Source organism: Chanodichthys erythropterus, chromosome 4 (genome assembly GCF_024489055.1).
Source record: "Chanodichthys erythropterus isolate Z2021 chromosome 4, ASM2448905v1, whole genome shotgun sequence".
In the NCBI taxonomy this organism is placed as follows: domain Eukaryota; kingdom Metazoa; phylum Chordata; class Actinopteri; order Cypriniformes; family Xenocyprididae; genus Chanodichthys; species Chanodichthys erythropterus.
Genome location: NC_090224.1, coordinates 33381573 through 33404429, shown reverse-complemented (window position 1 = coordinate 33404429; position 22857 = coordinate 33381573). Strand labels below are relative to the sequence as shown.

Genomic DNA, 22857 nt, shown 5'->3' with positions numbered 1-22857 from the left:
ATATAAAAACCAGAATGCTTTAATTTACTTGCTTTTCTCTTTTATTATAATAATACAAATTATATGTTACACATAACTCTATTAATTCTGCAATAAAAATATATTACTTTGCATTGACCTGACCAGGCAGCCGCCACACCCTGCCATACCGTATGTATTCAATTTTTTTTTTAAAGGGGACCTATAATGCCCCTTTTACAATATGTAATAGAAGTCTCTGGTGTCCCCAGAATGTGTCTTAAGTTTCAGTTCAAAATACCCCACAGATCATTTATTATAGCTTGTCAAATTTGCCCCATTTCTGTGTGAGCAAAAACATGCCCTTTTTGTGTGTGTCCCTTTAAATGCAAATGAGCTGCTGCTCCCAGCCCCCTTTCCAGAAGAGGGCAGAGCTTTAACAGCTCAACAACAACAAAGCTGGAGAATCTCACGCAGCCAAAATGAGGTGACGGTGTTCAGCCTTACATTGTTCAAACCGGAGTCAGACACTGATGGAGAGACTCAGGAAGAAGTTACAACTTTTAGAATGAAACTGGACGTTTCTGAATGGTTAATGGATGTGGAGTTGATTCAACTCATCGACTAGCATGTGCCGTCATGTTAATCTTTTGTGCAAATCCAGCATTGAATTGACCCTCACTTGTGAAGCAGTCCGGCGTAAAATGACGGCATGACAACAACACTCTACTACAACAACTCTTCCTCTCCTCTAAAGCAGCCCAACATGGCCTTATCCCATTTGTTGCATGTTTTCTGGGGCAGGGTTTATGTAAATTTTAGGGTTATCGATGTCACTATCCTGGGAAGAAGCTCATCATAGTCTCCACCAGCCATTTGCTGTAGTCCTTAAACAACGAATAGCAATTTAAAATAATTGCTTTGCAAACATTGTTTATGCTCAAACAGCAACATTAAACTAAAGTTAAAAAAGTGAAATCATAATCAACCACCCCTTTAAAGGTAACAATTTTAGAGTCATTTTCTGTGTTATATCGTGTGCTTTGCAAATTCATTGTGTGCAGAAAAGAATGTGTCATTCATCTTTGTACAACCACCACAGGGTGTTGCCATGCAGCAGTTCAGGTGTTTAGAGTGTTTTTAGTGCACTGCTATGCAGCTGCTAGGGCATTGCTAGCATGTTCTGAGTGGTTGCAAGGTGCTTGCTTACTGGCCTAAATACTACAAAGTTAAATACTTAGTCTTAGGGGTTATTCGCATGAGAGGAGAAAGAGAAACAGGGGGCAAAAAGGGCAATTGATGTGAATGTTTTGAATCCGAATATGTGTGTGGAGTTTGTGTTTGTCTGGGGGCTGAAGTATTGCCGTGACGCGAGCTGAAACCACACTAGTTTCTCTTCTCTCTAACACGCCAAACCTCACCACCACACCATGCTGTGACATCACAGGCGCTCAGCTGAAACCTCCACGCACACCTATGGAGACAGACAACAGAAGACGATAACACAGAGAGACAGTGAGAGTCAGTGGGCGTCTGCGTATCTCCTGGCTCCTACTTCTGACTGAATGTGACGTCTGTCCTCCTACTACGTTCCCTTATTCCAATCTGTAGTATGCAATACTACGCAAAGAGAGGGGAAGAGAGAGTGAGCGAGAGAGAGATTAAGTAACATTATCGTGATTATTACCATGCCTCAGAGTTTAGGCACAGCTGTGTTATCATCATGTCATTTGTGTCAGTACTCACATAAACACACTTGATGAATAAATGAGCGGCAGGGCTATTAAGCAAAAAAACACCTGTCTTTCAGGTTAATTAAACAATAATGATTTCCTCAATGGAAGAAATTGCTAATCACAGCGCTAACAGCAGACCGTGACTGTCATTTCGATTGGCGAAGTTTGACATTCGCAAGGCTATGAAAACAAAAAGTCATTCATTCACAAGACCACCGGCTCATCAGCAAGTGAATCAATCTCCCAGTCAATCAGCTCACACTGAAGCTCAGTTAGCATAGCATGTAGCCACATGCTTTTCATAAACGCCTCTTTAAAAAAAAATAGCTAAAAGTACCACCAAGTTACTACTATCATTTTTTATTACTGTAAATTCGTAATAAAATTAATATGGTATCCTTCAAACAATGTTTGTTTTTCTTTTTTGTTGTATGAGAGCGGTGGCTTCCACAAGTAACAGCAGTTTCATAACAACTAGCTGAAGTTGTATATTTAGGCCAACATTTGAGACTTGGCTAGTGACTCAGTTGAGTATATCGTGCCTTAAGTGCCAGAGGTTTTGTTTCAATTGAGTGCAATGCAATGCAATGCAATGCAATGAAATGCAATGAAATGAAATGAAATGAAATGAAATGAAATTTTTTATTTCTGTTGTTTAATAAACCAAACAAATATAAGAAAACACTTTTTTTAAAATGCACTTATTATAATGTATATGTTTTGTATTCTGTTTTTATAGCAATTTTTCATACTATATTTGATATTTTGTATAGTAATATACTGTATATTACTAATATTATATATTTTGTTTTGTTTTTTATCAATTTTAGATAAAACTACTGTTGTATTCTGAATTTAATGTTCTGTGAAGCACACCCTTGCGAAAAAAAGAATTATAATACATTTATATTGTAATATTTTTAAATTTACAATTTAATGAAATTTTTTATAATTTATATTAAATGTTATTAGCTGAAATTTAGCACATTTGACCCACTTAAAAGGAACACTCCATTTTTCTTGAAAATAGGCTAATTTTCCAACTCCCCTAGAGTTAAACAGTTCAGTTTTACAGTTTTTGAATCCATTCCGCTGATCTCCGGGTCTGGCGGTACCACTTTTACCATAGCTTAGCATAGTTCATTGAATCAGATTAGACCGTTAGCATCTTGCTCAAAAATGATTAAAGAGTTTCGATATTTTTCCTATTTAAAACTTGACTCTTCTGTAGTTACATTGTGTACTAAGACCGTCGGAAAATGAAAAGTTGTGATTTTCTAGGCCGATATGGCTAGGAACTATATTCCCATTCCGGCGTAATAATCAAGGAACTTTGCTGCCGTACCATAGGTGCAGCAGGCGCAATGATACTACGCAGCGTCTCTCACAAATGTCTCCATGGTTGCAAGGCACGCTCCCTGTGCAAGCAGGGGCTCACGGGCGCTGCGTAATATCATTGCACTGCTGCAGCCATGGAACGGCAGCAAAGTTCCTTGATTATTACGCCAGAATGAGAGTATAGTTCCTAGCCATATCAGCCTAGAAAATCACAACTTTTCATTTTCCGTTGGTCTTAGTACACAATGTAACTACAGAAGAGTCAAGTTTTAAATAGGAAAAACATTAAAACTCTTTGGTCATTTTTGAGTGAGATGCTAACAGTCTAATCAAATTCAATGAACTATGCTAAGCTATGCTAAAAGTGGTACCGCTAGACCCAGAGATCGGCTGAATGGTTTCGAAAACGGTAAAACTCAACTGTTTAACTCTAGGGGAGTTGGAACATGAGCCTATTTAAAAAAAAAAAAAGAGTGTTCCTTTAAGTGGGATTTAAGTACACTTTTTATATATTTTCATAATTAATTTATTGCTTTTTAAATATGTCCAAAGTGTACTGCTGAATGTACTGACAAGCATTTATGGTAAACTAAAATATACTTTAATGTAATTTTTTTTTCTGAATCTTGTATGTCATGTATTTAAATCTATTTGTAATTACACATTTGGAATAAATGTTGAAGTTGCAATTAAGTACATTCAAAATATAATATTTTAACTAAATGTAATATTGAATAACACACAACAGTTAAAATTATAATCATTTACATTTTCAGTTCAATTAGTTTTGTTGTGGCCATGAAATGAGAACATGACAATAGAGCGTTGCAGTTGTGACGTCAAAACGGGGAGGACTAATTCTCCACTGGCTCCCTCGAGATTTTCCTATGGGTTTTTATAATGAGGCTTTTCAGTTTATGAGTAAAATATGGTCTGTGGTAAACGTAAGTTGATGATACTTGGGAATTTTGTTCTAAAACATAAATTACACACACCAATATCAAAAATGTGAATTTTGTAGATATAGGCCCGGTTTCACAGACAAGGCTTAGCTTAAGCCAGGATTAGGTCTTAGTTAAATTAGGATATTTAAGTAGCTTTTATAAAAACACATTACTGGTGTGCATCTTGAGACAAAACAATGACTTTCAGTTAAAACAGTTCAAACACGCACTTTAGTCTAGCTTAAACCTTGTCTGTGAAAATGGGAAGTTATGTTTATCACTGAAAAAGTATTTTTCTAATACATAACTACATATGAATGTCTGTGGTGTGAGTGTGTGCAGTTTACCTTCTTAATTCAAAATAAAACATTAATTTATTAATAATGACCATTTATGATAATCCTGGGTTGCTATGGTCATGCAGGTTGTTTACGCATTAAAGTAATGGACAAAAGAAAAATAGGTTGTTACTTTGAAAAAATACCTTGTGGCCATGACATATTATGACAAGTTAATGTCATGGTCACGACAAAACAAAGTGAACCCATGAAACCCATGTGAACACATCAAAATAAGTGTACTTCTTATGCACGACAAAAGATTATTACAACATGATTTAAAAAGTAAAACTTTTCATTTGACATTATTACAATGTGCACTTAAAGTGTACTTATGTGTGATGAGAAATAGCCACCTATTATGCCCCTTTTAGAAGATCTCATGTGTCCCCAGTATGTGAAGTTTCCGCTCAAAATACCCCACAGATCATGTTGTAAATGCCCAATTTTTAGTGTAAGGAAATCATGCTGTTTTCGTGCATGTATCTTTAAATGCAAATGAGCTGCTGCTCCCCGCCCCACTTTCCAGAAAAGGGTGGAGCCTGTACAGCTTGTGCCTCAGATACTCTGCCAAAAACTAACAAAACATCTGTTTTTTGATAACCATCTCTATCGCACTCACATGATATTGCTGTTTTTATTGTCATCGTGAAAGTTTATTATCTGCATTCATTTTAAAGCCATATCAGTTTAAACTGCTAATTTATGGTTTTCTGAGTGCACACATTCGAAGCACGCACACAGAAAGCTGACTGTCAGACGATGTGTACTGTGAGTATTAGAGTACTACGTTCTCTTTCAGGTCTTATTGCACTTAAACTTTCAAATGCACACGTCGCACATTCTTTTGCAGTGACGGGAGCCGTTCTGGTGGAGAACAGTGACTGGATCTAGAACCTTCAGATGACACACAGCTCATATCTCCCTCACTGTATGTTACCGAAAGTGAAACCAAATAGAATGCGGTTGTCACTCCCATAAATAACCATACTGTGTGTGAACGTAACTGTATTTAGGACTAAAATACAGGACTGACAACCGTATTCTGCTCCTGTGTGAACATGGCCTTAAAGTGACAGCATAATATACATTACCTACTGCTTTATATGCTGTTAATATGAATCAAACAACAAAAGAAAAACTCCTCTTGGTTAACCCTATGGAGTCTGAGGCTGATTTGGGGCCTGGAGAAGTTTTGACATGCCCTGACATTTGTGCTTTTTTCATTTGTTCATAAACACATTAATGACACAAGTGTCATTACACTGTATTCAACACAAACTAGGCTACAATAATATGTAAGGAACATGTATGTACATGTTTCTGTTTTTGAAGGAATAATGTTTATGTGTGGTTATTGAAAAAACAAAAAACTTAAGTCACTGAAATAAGGCCAAAAAAAGTATATTAAATCTGTGTTCATAAGACTTCTGGGTATTGGAGGTTGTAGACTAGAGTTTTTGCTTAAGAATTAAGTAAAAATTATGCTGCCTACTCCTTCATATAAAACAATATATTGATGTAGTTTTTGTAAGTCACTTTTTGTCAAGAAATACAGTATGCGTGGAGGCGTGAATCATCATGAATAGTGGGCAATTTACACCTGAGAAGACAAAAGAATCACATAATAATGACCTGAAATGACTTGCATATTAATGAGGCCTTTCAGTCAGGTAGGGTGTGAAAAAAGCCCTCCGTAATCATGTCTCAGCTCAATTTAAAATAATGGTATTCTATTATATTCTTTAAAATATAATGTATTTCTGTGATGCAAAGTGTCTGAACAATTATGTTACCTCTATGGCATTTCATATAGGCTTTTAGCTTAAAGCATGCACATTTGGAGAAATATTGATGGATTCTTATATGTTTATGTCAAATTTCTACAGAGGAGTAATATTTATTCTATATATCATCACTATGAGTGCTGGATACAATTCATACTTGCAGCCGGAGGGCGCTCTGTACACCTTTAGGCCACAAATCCATATAAAGAAGAAGTAGACTTTTTTAAGAATACATTTCTTACTTGAATGCTGCTGTTAAATGCTCTGGCGAGGAGTTAAACATGGTGGACTGTGTAGATCCAAAGACTATAGATATAGAAAAACGGTTCACTCCAATTACTTATGAATGTGAGAAACTGCAAAGCGCAATATGGCAGAATAAGTCCCGCCTTCTAAGTAAAAGAGACAATCACTGATTGGTAAAGTCATTGCGTCAGTGCAGCTACAGTTAAGGCCCTTTCACACAGGACGCAGTATGCGCTGCGCTCGCCGCTGGGTTCAGCATAGCTCTTCAGATACAAAGAGATTTGTGCTGCGCTGGCCGGAGCACAGTAGGTGGAATTTTCCAAACTTGTATAGTGATTGTTGTTCCACCTTTCGGTCAGCAGCAAAGTATATGTCCCGTGCTAAAAAGTGAACAATAGCAATAGCCCTGCTTGTAAGAAGAAGAAAGAGAGCAGCTCTGTCTCCATGACACAGCTTTTCTCCCGATTTCTCCAAACTTGTATCGTATAGCTCTGGAAATTCCAACACAGTAAATAGCTGTTCATCCATTTTGCTTTCCGAATGTTTGGATGCCCCGTTGCTATTGGTCGCGCGGGTAATCGTCATAGAGTGCAGCGGCAAAAGTTGAACAATTTTGAACTTTGACCGCAGCGTGCACGCTGTGTTTGTGCTTTGGTTGACGCAGTCCTTGCGCGGCGCAAGCCATTGAAACAAATGGGTTTTTATAGCGCATACCGCGTCCTGTGTGAAAGGGCCTTTAGAAGCTCCAGTTCCCTTAGACACCTGAGACTCGCACTTAGGACTGCACATGTGCAAAAAGAAGCTTTTTTAACACTATTTGAACATAAGACACAACATTTATGGGATCGATTTTGCTGCTGATTTGAAATAGGGGAGCGCCGGCACAAACTAACGCAGGGTTAATTTTAACACACATGGTTTAAATACTTCCACACACGCTAGCATGAAGGAACTTAGCGTATTTACTAGTTGCCATATCGACAATATATAGAGAGAAAAAAATGCGCCAAAATTCAGAAATATTTGGAAGATATTACTGAACATTTATTTGACAATAGCAGATCTTTAATGTTTCACTAACTATCAGAAGACAATAACCAGGATTAAAGTTCAGTTGCGCAGATAGGATTCGTTGTAACACTGCATTACAATGTGCCCTGCTATTAGAACTAAACTATTCTATACAGTTACGATACAACTGGCATAATCAACTTTTATGATTTTCTGTTGATAAACCATGGGAAAAGGTGATGAAAGACTGAGAGGAAGAACAGATGTACAGCATTTGTAGTGGCTCGTCTATTTATCTTGTGTTCTGTGAGAGTGTTCACTGTCAAACTACAAAATTATTTAAATTTAAATTTCTAAAAAAATGACATTATTTTATATGAAAATAATAATAATATTCTTTTATTGACAAATATTTTAGTTTGTCAAGTATATTTTTTAAATTAAATCAGATAACGTTTTTAGCTGTCATATGGTCATGTTACAACGTGCCCCACCTATGGGGCATGTTGTCACATTTCACTTCCCTTCTTTTGGGGTAAATAAAGAAAAAAGTACACACTGTATTAATGAAACTAAGCCACATATTTGTACCAGACACGTGTGAAATTTTTGTGGAACAAAAGAAATTCTCTGAACCCATAAGTACAATTACATAAACTGAGAAAGTCAACAAGCATTAAGTTGTGCCCCGCTCTCCCCTATGTTATTTAATTGTGAGTTCGCCAAGCAGTTTATTCGATTTCAGGATCCCCCTATTTAAATAGATAGACTTGGTCTTGGATGCCTGAAATAGCTGCCTGGAGGCGTTGCAAATATGGCCACCGAGTGAACAGACTTTCCTTGAAAGAAACTTTGGTAGAGCTCAGTCAGGGGAGGAACTAAGCTAATAGGGCAGATTCTGTCACCAGTCACATAATAAGCCCCGTCACCAGTGGGCAGGGCTTATGTAAGAGCTTCACAACAACACAAATTAAATTATTTTTGATAAAATCCGATGGCTCAGTGAGGCCTTCATTGCCAGCAAGATAATTAACCCTTTCAGATGCCCAGAAAGCTACTAAAGACATATTTAAAACAGTTCATGTGACTACAGTGGTTCAACCTTAATATTATGAAGCAACGAGAATACTTTTTGAGTGCCAAAAAAAACAAAATAACGACTTTATTCAGCAATATCTAGTGATGAGCGATTTCAAAACACTGCTTCATGAAGCTTCGAAGCTTTACGAATCTTTTGTTTCGAATCAGTGTTTCGGAGCGTGCATCAAACTGCCTGGTTTACTGAAATCATGTGACTTTGGCAGTTTGATACACGCTCCGAACCACTGATTCGCAACAAAACATTCATAAAGCTTGTCACATGAACTGTTTTAAATATGTCTTTCTGGGCACTGAAAGTGTTAATTATCTTGCTGTCAATGCAGGCCTATCTGAGCCATTGGATTTTATCAAAAAATATCTTAATTTGTGTTTTGAAGACGAACGAAGGTCTTACGGGTGTGGAACGACATGAGGATGAGTAATTAATGACAGAATTTTCATTTTTGGGTGAACTAACCCTTTAATATTATTCTCATCATCTCTGACTATCGGTGGCATGATGGTCTTCAGACCACAGTGGACTGAAATCAGCACCCTGACAGTAAACAGGAGCGTCTGCCGTTAAACTCAAGTACACAGTGATGTATTGACCTATGATGCAGGCCTTTATTCACAGGCTTTCAGCTCTCACCTCAAATGGGTCATGTTCTACTTAGATAACGTCCTTTGCTTACAATAAGATCATTCTGCTTTCTGGGCTTTGACATAAAACAGCTCTCTGACTTTTGGCTACTTAAAGCGGTTTGATGTTTTTCTGTGTACAAAGGCATAGTTTACTACAACACGGGGACTTTCCACACTACAACCCACTGCAGACCCAGACTGGTTCTCACACTCAGAAACATCACTTCACAGTCCACTTTCACCTACACATAGGTGTGAAAACACAAACACACACACACATACATGTGTGCAAACATGCAACACACAGATGGTTGTTTCAGACACAGGTGGGAAACATTTTTCTAAATGTAGTTTCAGTTCAAGTCAAATGAAGTTTATGAATGATGGACAAGAGGCATGCATATTCATGAATAGCAAATTATAAAATGGAAAATATTAAGGGTGTGAGCCGTACTTGTTTAAACAGTGCCAGCAGAAGCTCAGGAATGAGCTCTGAGGTAGGAAACAAAAGCTTTGAGAAGAAGTGAGGCGTCGTGTTACTGCGTCGAAGGTATTTTGTTGTTGAATTATCATAACCTGTCTGTCAAAAAAGATGTTGGGAAGGACAAACAGGGCATTGTGATGAGTGAGATAATAAATGGAGACTCAAAGCTGATTAGAGAAACTGCTAGAGAACAAACAAACAAAAAGATGACAGGTGGCATTGTATATGCAGAAACGAGTACAACATTTGTTATTACCCCCTTATACCATCTGCAAATTCCTGTATTTTTATATGTATGAGAGTATGAGAATGTATTTATACTACACACCTGCGTAACGTTATGAACTTTATTTAATATTTTAGTTCTGCAGGTGTGAAGTACTGAAAAGCATATGTCAAATGTGAAGTATGTAGAGTTCATAAATCAGTAGGCAAAAAATACCCTGACACATCCAGTGTTGTTATTGTTAAAGGGGTGGTTGATTATGATTTCACTTTTTTTAACTTTAGTTAGTGTGTAATGTTGCCGTTTGAGCATAAACAACATCTGCAAAGTTACGACGCTCAAAGTTCAATTTCTTTTAAAGAATTCTCTATTTAAGGACTACAACAAACGGCTGGTATTGACTACAAGGAGTTTCTTCCCGGAACAGTGACATCACTAAACCTAAAATTTACATAAACCCTGCCCCTGAGAACACGCAACAAAGGGCTGAGGCCATGTTATTGCAATACAGTATGTAACACAAATGCAATAGCATGTCATAAAAGCAAGATGCCAACATAAGTTATAACCTTATAAACGAAACTATACCTGTTCTATCTTCATGCAGCATATATTCTCTGGCTCTAGGCATCTTACAACAGTTTCCACATGAACAATTTATAGATTATCATGACAGAATATGCTAATCAATAACTTTAAGATAGTTAACTCCACATCAGCTACATAAATTCAACTAACCATTCAGAAACATGTTGCATTCTACATGTTGTCACTTCTTCTTGAGTCTCTCCATCATTGTCCGACTTCGGTTTGAACTTGAAAGGCTGAAGTTTCTGATATTTTCAGTGAGTCTGCGTGAGGTAATGTTAATCGCATAGACTGTAAAAGGTTAACATTAGCTCTGGAAACTCCGCCCTCTGCATTTGCATTTAAAGGGACACACACACAAAAACGAAGCATTTTTGCTCACCCTGAAAAAGTGACAAATTTAACATGCTATAAAAATGATCTGTGGGGTATTCTGAGCTAAAACTTCACATACACATTCTGGGGACAACAGAGATTTAGTTTATATCTTGTAAAAGTGGAATTATATGACCCATTTAACTAAAACTAAAACCATTAAAAAATATTTTCAGTTAACTGAAATACAGCCGAAATGAAATAGAATGTAAACATTAGATGAAAAATGTAAGAAAACAAAACAAAACATAAAAAAAAATCTTGTTTTGGCAACTTACTGAAATAAGTACAGATTTACATACTAAAATGACTAAAACTGAAATAGAAATTCTATTATAATGAATTCTATTATTCTAAATTCTGTTATTAAATATAAATAAATAAATAAAAATATAAAAAAATAAAATTAAAACAAAATAAAAATTGAAAAATATTATATAAATAATAGTAAAATAACACTGGACGTATCCAATTGGCACCATGAGGATAGTAAAAAAAAAAATAGTAAAAAAAATTCTAATGAAGTAAGAAAAATACATATTAATATTAAAAAATAAAAATAAATAAATGTCTTATGCAAGATGTTTATATTTATTTTTTTACTGGAAATGTATTTATTTTTTTTTTGCGTTTTTTTTAAATGTTTTTTTTTTGTATGTTTTTCGTTGTGTTTTTTTTTTTTTTTCTGTATGGGAAATTAAAGCAGAGCGAGTGACACGCTGTAGTTCGACTGGTTCAGCAGAAAAGGAAAATAGGTGAAAAAACAGAACCGATACTCACCTTAAATCACACAAGCGAGATGCAAACAATCCTAATGAGAGCACAACACACATACAGTTCATATAGTGATTCTCTTTGTGTAACATTGTGTAAGCAGAGATGAATGATAAACTCAAGGCACATTCCTGACATGCATTCCCTCGATGAACACCCGAGCATACACACACACACACGTTGGGAACGTTGGGCTAACATGTTTAATGGGGATGTTTCATAGACATATTGGTTTTTATACTGTTCAACATGCATATTCTATAATCTAAACCTAAACCTGCACAGAAAAATTTCTGCATTGTTACATTTCCAAAAAATGTCCACACACACACACACACACACACACCACCCCACAGTGTGAGATTAATCAAAAGTTAAATCAATCTTAAGATGTCAAACAAATTCCATAGATATTTTCATATGGGAAACACATACGACCATTCCAGGAAAACGCTTAACAAAAGCAACTCTATCCTGCACTACCATAATGTCAGTCTTGTGATGTTCTTATTCTTGGAGGATTCAGAAACGTCCAAAAATGTAGATACAGTATTATCATGTTTATATATGACACATATATTATTCATGTATATATCTTGAGACTTGGAAACACTAATAACTGGCAGCTATTATCTACTTAGTACACATATACACTACACTGCCAAATATACTAGTTTGGCGGCATTAAAAAGTAAAGACTTTTATATTGTAATAAAAATGCTGTTCTTTTGAAATTTCTATTCATCAAAGAATTCTGAAAAATGTAACACGATTTACACAAAAATATGACGCAGCACAACTGTTTTCAAAGTGTTTCTTGAGCTGCAAATCATATTAGAATGATTTCTGAAGGATCATGTGACACTCAAGACTGGAGTAATGATGTTGAAAATACAGCTTTGATCACAGGAATAAATTACATTTTAACATATATTACAATAGGAATCAGTTATTATTAATATTATTATTACTGATCAAATAAATGCAGACTTTGTCAGCATAATAGATCTCTTTCAAAAATATAGAAAAATCTTACTGACCCCAAACTTTTGAATGGTACTCTATGTACAGCAATGCTATCATAAATTTTGCTTCTTCAGCACAAAAATGGCATTTTCAGGTTGCAAATGCACATTTTAGGAGAAAACAAGCTCAAAAAGCTGGTTTTTAATAACTGAGAATTTGGACTGCTACATTGAGTGTTACAATTTCTTTTATACGAGCGGTTCATCTCTTCTCCCTTGGTAAGATACAAGACAAGGCTAGATGAGGAAAAAAAAAAAAAAAATGAGCAAGAGATACCGCATCCAATCATGATGTACTTTTGAACAGCAATAAAATCACACAGATTTGAAATATATATCGCTATTTCGATTCAGGTTTTAAAACATTCAAACACAATAAATAATGTGTTCTTTATCCGCAATGACTGGCAGCTACACGCAGATTATGCACAGAAACCTTTCCAGCCTATCACCTGTCATTTCTAACCCTGCGGCCCAACATCAAAAACAGATTTATGAGCACAGAGTTATGCAAACCAAGAGCGGCACTCCAATCACTCAATGCAAAACTGCACAACAACAGCCTAGAGATGGAAAAATCCAGCCAACGCTCACTGAGAGATGGTTTGATTGTAGAAGATAAACCTGTTACCTTCCTTGTGAAAAAGTAGTGCACTTTAGCATAAAAAGAGCATTCTGGTGCACTCTGACAAGGAAATAAAGGGGAAAGACAACATTTGCTTAAAAAAACATTCACTGACACTATAGGGCTGGGCACTGACAAATTTAACAATTTGATTTGATTTCGATTCACAAGCTTGTGAATTGATTTTGATTTGATTCAATTGGATATTGATTAATTTGGGGCATATCAGGTACAGTACATGTCAAATTCCCTCAAAGAAAAAAAATATCTCTCAACTAATGCTGTAAACTCGGAAACCCAGTTGGTATAGCTACGTCATTATAATATTAAAGATTAACATTAACTGAGGCTATACACTGTAAAAAAAAATTTTTGGTTTAACTTAAAAAAGTAAGTTACCATGGTTGCCTTAAAATTTTGAGTTCATTGAAATTAAAAATTTGAGTTAATACAACGAAGGCAATTGTTTAATCGACAGAAACTCAAACTATTATGTTATCTGAACCAAATTAATCATCTAAATTGATTTGACAAAAGAAAAAATGTTCTGATAACAAATCATGAAAATAATTTTTTACAGTGTACCTGACCTTTCCAATATGATTACGCAATGCGTGGCGCAACGCAAAGTAGTGCAAGATGAGCATTTGTGGTTAAAAATTTTATAACTTTTTTTTTTTTTTTTTTAGAAAATGACCGATCGTTTCGCTAGATAAGACACTTATTCATCATCTGGGATCGTTTAGAGCTCTTTGAAGCTGCACTGAAACTGCAATTTGGACCTTCAAACCCATTGGTAGCTGTTGAAGTCCACAATATAAAGAAAAAAAAACTGGAATGTTTTCCTCAAAAACCTTAATTTCTTTTTGACTGAAGAAAGAAAGTCATAAGCATCTTGATGACATGGGGTTGAGTAAATTATCAGTAAATTTGAATTCTGAAGTGAACTAATCCTTTAAGTAAAAATACAATGAATATGCAATATAGGCTAGTGCATGTATTAAACAGAATGCTCCTCTCTAAGTTAACTTTCTATCTAAATAACGGGTTTTGGTTTTTTTTCTGAGGTAAATGCGACGTTATGTGACATATTGTCCTCAAGATGTCTTTCCCACGGTTGAAACACTGATTGAGCATTTACATGATGATATGGATTTCGGTAAGTTGTATTGTATCTTTCAACATACCTTCTGATGTTCATTCATGTTTATTTCGTGCTGTAACGAGCAGTAAAGTGAAAGAGATGATCGGTTCACGTGCGTTTCGCGCTGCCATTTTGCTTGAACTGAGTAGCTACAGCGATCCGTCATGCCACATTAAAGAGCACCAAAAAAGATTGCAACAGCTCGAGAGACGTGCTTGTTCTCACTCCATTCTAAGGAAAAACAGCCCATTTCCGATTCTTGTGAGGTTTATTGTGCTTGCCATATTTGTAATTACACATTTGCAATGATAAAGTTTCAATTTAGTACATTTAAAATATATTTACTTTAAATGTAACATGCAATAATGAACTACAGTTAAAACTGTAATTAAAGGGATAGTTCACCCAAAAATGAAAATTTTATGTTTATCTGCTTACCCCCAGTGCATCCAAGATGTAGGTGACTTTTTTTCTTCAGTCGAACGCAAATTATGATTTTTAACTGCAACCGCTGCCGTCTGTCAGTCAAATAATAGCAGTGATTGGGAACTTGAACAATAAGAGTCGAAAAAACTTCCATAGACAAATCCAAATTAAACCCTGCGGCTCGTGACGGCACATTGATGTCCTAAGACACGAAACGATCGGTTTGTGCGAGAAACCAAACAGTATTTATATAATTTTTTACCTCTAATACACCACTATGTCCAACTTCCTTCAGCTTCCGGCTAGTGAGGTCTGATCGCGCTCTGACAACGGCAGTGATGTCTCGCGCTCATTGAAGTATATCACTTCCGTCTTCAGAACGCGTTTTTTGACCTCACTAACAGGAAGCTGAACGAAGTTGGACATTGTGGTCTATTAGAGGTAAAAAATTATATAAATACTGTTCGGTTTCTCGCACAAACCGATCCTTTCGTGTCTTAGGACATCAATGTGTCGTCACGAGCCGCAGGTTTTAATTTGGATTTGTCTAAGCAAGTTTTATTTACTGTTATAGTTGAAGTTCCCATCTACTGCTATTATTTGACTGACAGACGGCAGCGGTTGCAGTTAAAAATCATAATTTGCGTTCGACTGAAGAAAAAAAGTCCTCTACATCTTGGATGCCCTGGGGGTAAGCAGATAAACATCAAATTTTCATTTTTGGGTGAACTATCCCTTTAAGTACTTATGCTTATGTTAGTTAACACATCAAAATACGTGTTCTTCTTTAAAGCAAACCAAAAAATTAAAACACAATGTACTTTAAAGTAAAGCTTTTTTAATATTATTATTACTGAGATGTTTCTTAACATAAATGAGCAGGCTCAGAGAGACTCTACAGATGCATTTTTCTGCTCTCAATTTGTAACAAAAATCAGCTGAAAAGATATAAAATGTGTTAAACAGAGCTGCAAAGACAGAGAAAGTGTCCAAACTGAAATGTCTTTAATCAGCTGTACATTGAAATCACAAACAGACACACACACACACAACAACAACAACAACGTGGCAATTTCTATTTCCAGCTGCTGTGCAAAGCTGCAGACAGGCTGGTTAATGCTGAGCCCTGCTGCATGGGGCCCACAGCGACATCAGAGCAGAGAGAGGCAGAGATCACATCACTAATGCACCACTTAATACAGCCTTAGAATAACACATACATATCCACATGCCAAGTTCAGCACCAAAGGCACAGCCTGTCTTGCAGCTGAATGGACACTCAAGCCTTTAATGCCCAAGGGTGATGCCAGGGGCCACTGCAGAGCCACACCTGTCCCTCTCGGCCCCTTATCTATTGTGTTCAGATTAACCCAGACAGACGGCAGACGGACAGTCGGCACATACTGTACACGCACATATACACTGCGTACCACTGTTTGTTTTAATAATGATTCTTATAATGACAATAAACAGTCATGTTTATTTGTTCACACCCATTGTCTGACACTGTGCCTTTAAGACTTATATATTCAAAGGGACGGTTCATCCTAAAATGAAAATTTTGTCATCATTTACTCACCCTCATGTCGTTTCAAACCTGTATGACTTGTTTTTCTTCTGAGAAACACAAAAGAAACTATTTTGAAGAATTTTTCAACTGTTTCTTTCAATGCAAGTCATTGGAGTCCAGAACAATATTGGATTGTAGACATTTTTTCAAACTATCTCCTTTTGTGTTTTTGCATGTCAGTTTCTATAAACGGCCTGGATGAAGAGTAAGCTTCCATCTAAAGTAGACATATTTAAACATCAAAAATGTCATAAGGCAAGGGTAGGTATACTTATTTCTGTGTATACACACAAACTAACTGACAATAGTTACATAATGTCCAGTAAGCCAGCCAAAATCACTCCTGTGCAACATACAATAGATGGAACACATCCAGATCAGGTCGCAGCTGGGTTTCATCGGGTTTCCAAGACACAATTAACAGCACATAGCAACATTGATGAAGTCAAATTCTGTAAGAAATGAGTATGTGTTAAATGATATAGCTAGAAAGCGAGCCACTAAAAATTTTCACATTGTTCACATCTCATAATAGTGCTTGAGTAGTAGCATTAAAGGCATTTTTCTTCAAAATAAGGTTTTTATGTCAGTAAAAATGTCTCACTCTGCAAGGTAAGTTGAGCTGTTTGTTTGCATGAATAATGTCTGTTCTGTGCTGCATGAACAAGTATGGAAGCTTGTTTCCGGCACTAAATAAAAAATAAAAAAGGTGATTGTGGCTTTTTATCTCATAATTCAGATTTTTTTTTCTCACAATTTTGTGAGCAATAGTGAGTTATAACTGTAAAAAAAAATACTTATTTTAACGGTAAAAGACTGTAGAAATGCTACGGTGACAAACAGTTAATAGGTTTACAGAAAGTTTCCATACTATATATGGTAAATAACTAATAGATCTAATGGTACATTTAATGTAATTTTACAGTAACATACCGTTAAATTTAGAGTTTTTGGAAGTGAAAAAAAATCATTGTATAATTTACAGTGAAAAAACGTAAATTGACACTTCCACAATTCCCTGCGTGACACTTCACATTTGATGTATGTTCTTTGAAATAACTTAGTTTTTTTTTATCATAAAGTTAACAGAATTTTTTTTTTTTTTTACATGTAAAATAAACAGTTATGAACCGTAATTATTACAATATAAACCTTTCAATTACATGGTTTTGAACTGTAAACTAAGTGCTGTCCCATAAAACCTAAAACGTTGCTACCGTATTTTTTACGGTAAAGTTCTGGAAACCACTGCTGCTGGTTTTTTACCATAAATTTTACTTTTTTTACAATGAGAAATAAAGTCAGAATTGCGAGATATAAACTCACTTATATCTCACAATTCTGACTTTATAACTCAAAATTTAACTTAAAATTTTCTGGAGAAGATGTGTAAAACCAACGCTATCTCACAACCAATTCGTACGTATTTAACAAGGTGGCTAATTCGTATGAATTCATACGACCTTGTCTAAACCTCAGTGACGGTTAGGTTTGGGGCGGAGTTTGGGGTAAGTCATTCGTATGAATTCATACGAATTTGTCAACTCGTAAAATACATACGATTTAGCAAAAAACATATGAATTCGTACGATTTAGCCACCTCGTAAAATACGTACGAATTGCTGTGAGATCAGGTTGGTAAAACCTGCTGCCATGAATTAAGGATGTTGCAGCTGGTTGCAGTGGTTATATTTTTCTAGCAACCGTGTTGCTGGTGTATTACTTACTGGTCTTAGTCAAAATAGTTTTGTTTGTTTGTTTTTTCTCCAGTTATGTCACCTGCCAAGTCAAAATGGTAAAGTAATGGTACAGGACAAATTATGTGCCAAAGTTTAATATTTAGGATTAAAGTTAAGCACCACTATAAAAATTAAAATGCTATCTTCTTCAAACAACGTAAGTAGGTTTCTGAATATTTCTGTCATTTTTTTCAAATATTTTGTTTCATGTCAAAGTTTGGGGTCAGCACTTTTTTTTTTTTTTTTTTTTTTTTTAGTGTTTTAGAAAACATCTCTTCTTCTCACTAAAGCTGCATTCATTTGATCAAAAATACAATAAAAACAGTAATATTGTGAATACATTTTAAAATAGCAGTTTTCTATTGTAATATATGTTAAAATGTAATCATTCCTGTGATCAAAGCTGAATTTTCAGCATCATTACCCCAGTCTTCAGTGTCACATGATCCTTCAGAATTCATTAAATTATGCTGATTTGTTGCTCAAGAAACATTTTTGATTAGTATCAATCCCAAAAACAGTTGTACTGCTTAATATTTTTGTGAAAACTGGATTCTTTGATGAATAGAAAGTCCAAATTAACAGAATTTATATGAAATAGAAATGAAAAACAGTAGGATATTACTTTTTATTTTACAATAGTAAAAACAACTAGTAGCTATGTATTTTTTCTTTAGCTGTGGTTACCATGACAAACAGGATACCAAAATGTATAGGCCTATCTTTTTGTTTATCCCTGTTGCCTACATACAGAAAGACAAAGCTAAGTATTGTTCTTCTGAGAAAGAGGTGAGAGGAGATCATTGTACAAGACTGAGAACTCTTTCAGTGTTTATAGGGACGTCCTCAGCCAGTATGTGTGTCTGTGTGTTGAATAAAAGTGTGCTCCTCACCTCAACACTGTTTTCAAGTTCACTTCCAGGAGACAAAGACACTATTCTGCTGAGGAGAAGAAAAGAAGGGGGAGCAGAGGAAAGAGGGGCTGAAAAGAAAGACAGTGGAACTTTCCAAATCATTTGAGTTTGGAATTTTGTTAGAAGGTGCAACATAGCTCAAAATATTTGTTGTTTCAGTCAGCATGGCAACCAGTACACAGGCCAGCAGTTTGATAATGAGACCTAACATTGAAACTGCTGCCTCAGATTCTTACACACATACAAACAACGTGAGAGGCTTGATTGTAGGATGTTTCAAGACTCCTCTCGCTCGGTTTGTTTTTCTCTTGTTTTTTTAGATTGCTTAGATTTCACTGATGGCATGCTCCAATGACAAATGATGATTGACAACATCTCTCAGGTGAAACCAGTGACCAGAAACGGTAAAGAGAACAGAACAAACATCCGTCACTCAATTATTAATCCTCTCTCTCTCTCTCTCTCTCTCTCTGTCTCTGTCTTTGGCCAGTGCACAGGCATGCACCCATCCAAAAAACACCCAACACTAAAGGCTGGCCCACACTAAACAATTTTTAAAATCTTATCAGATTTTCAAAATGTAAGAGAAACAAATAGTCTTAACAGTTTTGTTCCAATAGTGGGTGGAATGCCACAATGTGACCAGGACAGCAGACCACACACAAAGGCCGTTTCCACCTGGTATTAGTTGATCGGATCACAAGTGAAAGACACATACCCATTTACACCTGGTGTTTTAATCTCTCTTTTGTCCACTTTCAACCACTTTTGTCCTGATTTCTTCGAGGGGAGGGTCTATGGGAGGGTAAATGTAAGGGCCTTTTTTAGATCTTTCGATCTAATGGACAGAACAAGCTCACGCAATTTACATACAAACACGACCAGAGATGACAGCTTTCGTTTTTGTTCTGATAGCCGCAAGACCGACCGAACACTGTGAGAGTGTTTTAGAAATCAGGAATGGTGAGAGAACATTGTGGTCGAAAGTGGACAACCTCAAAATGTTTTAGACCTCATTTACACCTGTATTTAGTGTTGTCCACTTGTGATCCGATCGACCAAATGCATCTTAATACCAGGTTTAAACAGGGCCTAACAGATTCCATTCACAAAACAACAAGAGTCCCAACTGTGAACACGGGATCTCGCAAAATCTTTCTTGGTCAAATGTGACTTTAGAGTAAACAAACATAGCAGATGACGGGCAAGAAGAAATGGAGATAATAGTGTTTGGACTGCTTTATACAGGAAATTTGTGAAAAAAAAAATGAAAAAGATATGGGAGAAGTCGTGTTATGCTTCAGTCTTCAGTCAGCTCGCTTTCTGATTGGGTATCAATTAATTTCATGTGACAATCTACAGAGTGTGCGTGTTTGTCATCAGGGTTCCCCCCACACAACATGATTTCTGATCGTTAATATTCAACATGTTGGATATTTCCGATTTGAGATTGGTGCTGCCCCGACGTTCTTCTGAGCAGAAGTGGCCTAATGTGGGCAGTTGTGGCCTAATGGTTAGAGCGTTGAATTTGTAACCCAAACTAGCAGGAAATGTAAATGGGGGAGTGAATGAACATCGCTCTCTTCCACTCTCAATTACCCTTGAGCAAGGCACCTAATCCCCAATCACTCCGCAGGCGGACGCAGCAAAAATGGCTGCCCACTGCTCCGGGTGTGTGTTCAATACTCACTACTGTGTGTGTGCACTTGAATGGGTGAAATGCAGAGCACAAATTTCAATTGACCCTTCGCCAGGAGTTTGATTGACAAGCAATCTAACCAATTATAACGCCGAACTGCCATTTTGTCCAACAAAGCAGTCAAGATTAACCTCGGTGGACTTAAAAATTTTTTTGAAAAATGGTGTTTACTGAGGTCTTTCTGTGTTTGAAACAACATTCCTTCTCATGTTCATTCATGTTTATTTGATTCTATAAATGAACTAGTAGGAAGAGATGATTGGTTCACGAGCCGTTTGAGCTGAGGTGCTACAGCAATCTATCACGACACATTAAAGAGCCACAAAAAAATTTTTATTGTTTGAATTTCTTTAAAAAAACTACACAGTTTGAAAGCTGGGACTTTATTTAATATCATAAGTAACCTGCTCTATCTTGTCTGTCGACATGTTGTCAGTATCCTCTTTGCTCCGCGATGTATTTTTCACTGCGTGTGGCGTGACAGCGCCATGGCTTGTCGGACAAAGCAACAGTAACTAAGCGGGGCTGGTCTTTGCGAAGGGTCAATTATGTGACACCATACCCGGTTACACTTCACTTTAGATTAACACTCTTAACACACCACAGGGAAAGCTGATACGATAATCTGTAGAACCATCAAGATAATCAGAATGTTACCTAGAAATGTCAGAAGGAGAGAATTGGGCCAAAATCGGCTTGATTTTCTTGTAGTGTGTGGGTGCCTTAAGCTGTGTTTGAGAGTGTGCCTCTGGGAGTCTAAAGCCACTGAACCATATACATTTCAAGCTAATCATTTAAAGAGAAATACAGGGCAACAGTTATTGTTGGCTTTGCAATAATGCAAAAGATTAACCACAATTCCAGGCTAGAATATTCCAAAGCTAAATTAAAAGGTACAGTTTATACAGTTCACTCATAAAATGAAAAGTCTGTTATTGTATACTCACCTTAATGTTGTTCCAAAAGCGGTGTGACTTTCTTCCCCCTGTAGAACAGATAAGGTCATTTTTGTAAGAATATCCCAGCCAAACTTTTATTTTTTAAAAAAAAGCTGAGTGCCTTTTTTAAAAAAAAAGACTAAAAAGGACCATTAACGTATCATAAATGTAGTCAATACTAATTGCGCGCTAAACTCAAAGTCAATATCTTTGCATGAGGAACAGATCGAAATTGTATTTATTATTCCCCAAAAATCTTGACATCCGCCCTAGTTCTCCTTGATGAGTTTAGAGAGTTTCATTTCTGAACAATTTGTTCAGATCTTTTTTGATCCACAAAACCTTGCTGTGTCCCAATTCGCATACTACCCATTCTAAATAGTATTCGAAATTAGAATTAGTGTCCCAAATCGTAGTATGTTGAAATGAGTATTCCAAAGATACCCAGATGGTGTACTTTTTCCAGTTAGAATCCAAAGTACAGATCCATACACACTCTAACAGCTAATACTGCCCACAACCCATTGCATGTTGGACGATGATTCTATTAGAACTTCAAACACGAATAAAAAGTTCTAAAAAAAACATGGCGGATGTGCGATGGTTAAGTAGAGAGGTTTAGATAAAGGGGTTAGAGTGATTAATAATCAGTATCTATACTGACGAAAAGATATTTATTCAAAGTTATTCACATTATATTTCAACTGCAACAGCATTATGAACTTTTGTACAGATACGTTTTGTCAATAACTTTTAAATGCATCAAAACACATGAGGAGAGTTCTCCGCATGAAAGACCCACGACTAGCAGATAAACGTACTACTACATTTCTTTCTGAAACGGTAGGAAATAAAATTAAATTGAATGTGGAGGACTCTGACAAGATGATTGACAGGGCAGTTTAAATGGTAACAGGATGCATGTAAAGACCCAGTAATGATGAAGTAGTACGACCTAAATCTTGCCTACTCTTCTGCCACACACTCAAAAGTACTCTTTCTTCACAAAAAACTGTACATATAAAACAGTACATAAAAGAAATAAATAAAACTGTCACATGCCAAGATACACACTGTATTTCATTTTCATATCTAGTATAAGCTTAATTTCACCTAAAGAGGAAGGTGGGGAGAATAAAGAGAAAGAAAAATAGAAATGGAGAGGTTGAGACAACAACAACAACAAAAAAAGAGAAACGTAGATTCGAGTGGTTCTTCTGTTGCTATGCATGTATGTGTTTATGTAT

At 36.1% G+C, this 22857-nt stretch overlaps 1 long non-coding RNA gene across 3 annotated transcripts in view; it reads right to left on the bottom strand.

Moving 5' to 3' along the window:
• LOC137019379 (uncharacterized) overlaps positions 1 to 22857 on the bottom strand; it is a 74891-nt gene that overhangs the window by 29947 nt on the left and 22087 nt on the right. For 2 of the 3 annotated variants that reach the window (XR_010895003.1, XR_010895005.1), the window contains one exon: positions 19425 to 21657. This is a non-coding gene — a long non-coding RNA (uncharacterized lncRNA). Of the gene's footprint in view, positions 1 to 19424; positions 21658 to 22857 lie in introns of those variants that run through there. The other variant, XR_010895004.1, reaches the window with a different exon arrangement.